The sequence below is a fragment of the Equus quagga genome, chromosome 17 (assembly GCF_021613505.1).
Source record: "Equus quagga isolate Etosha38 chromosome 17, UCLA_HA_Equagga_1.0, whole genome shotgun sequence".
Lineage (NCBI taxonomy): Eukaryota > Metazoa > Chordata > Mammalia > Perissodactyla > Equidae > Equus > Equus quagga.
Genome location: NC_060283.1, coordinates 16,215,851 through 16,219,867, shown reverse-complemented (window position 1 = coordinate 16,219,867; position 4,017 = coordinate 16,215,851). Strand labels below are relative to the sequence as shown.

The window sequence follows — 4,017 nt, the reverse complement described above, 5'->3', positions numbered from 1 at the left end:
TTCTTAAAATATTCTTCATTGAAAGGTGAAAATTTTCAGACGTATAACCTGGCACAGTTAGGGAACTTGTTTTAGATAATCTCCAATGTTCACTTCTAGATTAAAATTCTATGATTCTATTAAAAAACCCTGTGTCCAGGGAAGAAACAGAAGAGCTCTGTGAGGTACAGTGACTTACTCAGGATCACACAAATAGTTTGCAGATAGACAGCATGACTGCAAAGAATAGAACCAAGAGAGTTAGGTGTCAGGCTATTCGATTTAACTTTAAAAAGTATATGAGTTAAATGTGGATTTAGAATTAAGAAGCCTTTAATTATGAATTAATTGCAAAGAAAAAATTTTCTCTTTCTCGTGACAGATTAAATCAGAGAAATGGATTATGGAAATTGAACTTTGGTGATTGATTTTTTGTGGTTTTTTTTTGTTTGTTTTTGTTTTTGTGGGCTTAACACATCACTTCCAGCATCAGGCTGTCCTCTTTGTGAAGTTTCTCTCATTTATCTCATCAGTCTTCTGGGAAACTTGGGGATGATCACCCTCATTTGGATGGACTCATGACTCCATAGCCCCATGTACTTTTTTCTCAGTCACTTGTCCTTTGTGGATGTCTGTTCCCTTTCTGCCATCGATCTCAAATGACTGACATCTTTATGGAGAAAAAAGTTATCTCTTTCTTTGGTTGTGCTACCTGGTTATGTTTTTTTGTTCACTTTGTTGTAACTGTTTCCTTCTGGATTCCATGGCATATGATTGGTGTATGGCCTTCTGTAAGCCATTGCTGTATACACTTATTATGTCCCCCTGGGTCTGTGTGCAGCTGCTGGTGGGACCTTATACCATGGGTCTTTTAAGTTCCATGACTCATACAACTTTTGCTTTTCTCCTGGCTTACTGTGGCCCCAATATCATCAATCACTTCTTCTGTGACCTTCTTCTCTTTCTGGCAGGTGCAGACACACAAGTCAATCAGGTTTTACTTATCACCTTAGCTGGAGCTCCAGTAGTTCTCAGTGGTGTGATCATCTTGGTCTCCTAAGCTTATGTTGTCATTGCTATTCTGAGGATCTGATTTACTTATGGAAGGTGCAAGGCCTTCTCCACCTGCTCTTCACACCTGACATCTATCTCCATACTTTATGGGAAACTCTTCTTCATCTATGTATGTTCGAGTTCTAGTTTGGCCCACATCCATAAAGCGGTTTCTGTGATCTACACAGCAGTGACTCCCATGTTGAACCCCCTCATCTACAGCCTGAGAAACAAAGAGATCAGGGATTCATTCATAAGGACATTTGAAAGGATGAAGTTTCTCTTTCTTAGGTAAACTAGAATACCATCTGTACCACAGACTGAGAGCTAACAGAAATGCAAGATGTAAGAACATGGGCTGGGTGTTAGAAGTCCTACTTTTATGTTGAAATTCACTCTTTATTACTCTGTGCCATTGAAAAGTCACACAATGTATTTAGGTTACAATTTTTCATTTTGGGTTACTGATTTCTCATTCAGAAGGAATGAGTTTTATAACTTTAGATTGAGATAAGTGACTTATTGAACATCAAAACTTTAAAAGATATTCTCAAGTTTTGTGACTAGGATATGAGAGATTCTTTGTTAAATCCTGAGTAAATATTATAACCAGTGACTTAACAGTACTTCTGTTCTGCTTACAGGGTGTTGAGATTCCTCAATTGTCTGTGAGTTTGGTATTGAATCTTTAAATATAAACTATTAAAAAGTGCATTATTGTCCAAGGAGATAATTCCAGTTTTAAGATAAATAAGTTCTGGAGATTTAATATACAGCATGGGGACTATAGTTGATAATACTGCATTGTATATTTGTAAATTGCTAAAAGAGCAGATATTAAAAGTTCTCTTGACAAGAAAAAAAATTAATGTTATAAACCAATTTTACCTCAAAAAAAATTGTAGCTATGTAAGTTGGTTGACGTTAACTAAACCTGTAGTAATCATTTTGTAATATACACATCTATCAAATCATTATGGTGTACACCTTGGACTAGTAGAACGTGTTATGTCAATTATATAGGATAAATACAACTGGAAAAACTGAATTGTTTTTTTGGTTTTATTGAGGCAATATTGGTTTATAACATCAAAATTTCATATACTTCATTATATTTGACTTTTGTGTATACTACATTGTGTTCAGCACCAAAACTCTAGTTTCCATCCATCATTGTAAAAATGTCCCCATTTACCCCTTTCACCCTTCCTTCACCCCCTTCACCCTTCCTTCACCCCCTTCTCCTCTGGCATTCACCAATCTCGTCTCTGTATCTACATGTTTATTTGTTGTTTTTCTATCTTCCACATGTGAGTGAAATCATATGGTATTTGTCTTTTTCCGTCTGTCTTATTATGCTTAGCATAATACCCTCAAGGTCCATCCATTTTGTCACAAATGGCAAGAATTCATCTTTTTTATGGCTGACTGATACTCCATTGTGCATATATATATCACATCTTCTTTATCCATTTATCCATGTATGAGGACTTATGTTGTTTCCATGTTTTGGCTATTGTACATAATGCTGCAGTGAACATAGGAGTGCATATGTCTTTTTAGATTAGTGTTTTCGTGTTCTTTGAGTATAGGCCAAGAAGTGGAATTGCTGGATCATATAGTATTTTTATTCTTAATTTTTTGAAAAATCTCCATGCTCTTTTCCATAGTGACTATACCAATTTACATTCCTAGCAGTAGTGTATGAGGGTTGGCTTTTCTCCATGTCCTTTCCAACACTTGTTATTTCTTGTCTTTATAGTAATAGCCATTCTGACGGGCACAAGGCAATATCTCATTCTGGATTTGATTTGCATTTCTTAAATAATTAGTGATGTTGAACATCTTTTCATGTGACTGTTAAAAAAAGTGAATTATTCAGGGAGTATGTCACCATAGCACTCTCTAATACTACCTTTGCCTTTAAAGAAGGTAACAGGAAATGAGAGTCAAAGAATACTACAATGAATAATTAATTTAAAAAATTTACATATGCCTCATGTGATTGACATAATTTATTGAGTGTTATTCACATCGAAAAGAAAAAATTCTCATGGAAGCTACAGGCTAGTGGAGTAGAAAAACAAGTAAACAAACAAAAACATTAAATAATGATTACAAATCCATAGTCATTTCTGTGACAAAAATAGGCAAGGAACCAAAATACAGTGTAAAGGAGTATATTTTATCAAGGGTAGTAAAGCAAAGCCTCTTTAAAGAAGGTAGGGATTTTGAAAGATGAAGAAATTCTGTTTATGGTGTGGCTTTCCATGAAGTTGGTGTCACTATTTGGATCATAAAAGGAGAAAGGGTCCTGAAGAATAGTAATAGATACTGCTGGATAGTCTAAAACAAAGGGCAAAGTTTTCAAGCTAAGTTTTCTGATCCTCAGGATAATTTTTTTCATTCATTTATATGATGTAGGTGTTTTGGAAGTGGAGAAGGTTGAAAGTAGGAGGACATTATGTGATGCTTTGTAGGGAGAAGAGATTTACTATTAGCTGTATGAGTACTAATAAAAATGATAACTCTTATGAATAGATGAAAATACTCATTACTTTATTAGTAGGTGACTCTTTGCTGCATTAATTAAGATCTAGGTATTTTATGCTTAGTTACTCCAAGTCCCCATGCACCATGAAAACAAAACAAAACAAAAACTGAGGCAGATTATCTTGTTAGTCTTCAACAATGTTATCTGATTTATTTTCTTTAAAAAAAAAATCACTGCTTAGGGTGCACTTCCATGAAATGGTGTATATACCATCTAGAGGCATCCTCTGTGGAATTTCTTCAGTCACAATTGCAGTCTTACCTGGCTTTTACATTTTCTGTTTCCTCATCCTGGAGCTGTGTTATAGTTCGCTGTTTACCTTATGTACGTCACTGCTCAAATGTCCTATCATCAAAGAGCCCATCCAGACTTCTTTGCCTAAAATAATTCTCTCTGTCCTTCCAACTCTCAACCATTTATCTTTTTTTCTT

General features: G+C 35.0%; 1 pseudogene; it reads left to right on the top strand.

Annotated features, from left to right (window-relative positions):
• The first annotated feature begins 212 nt into the window (after nt 1–212).
• On the top strand, nt 213–1,327 carry LOC124229112 (olfactory receptor 1002-like; annotated as a pseudogene).
• The last annotated feature ends 2,690 nt before the right edge of the window (nt 1,328–4,017 follow it).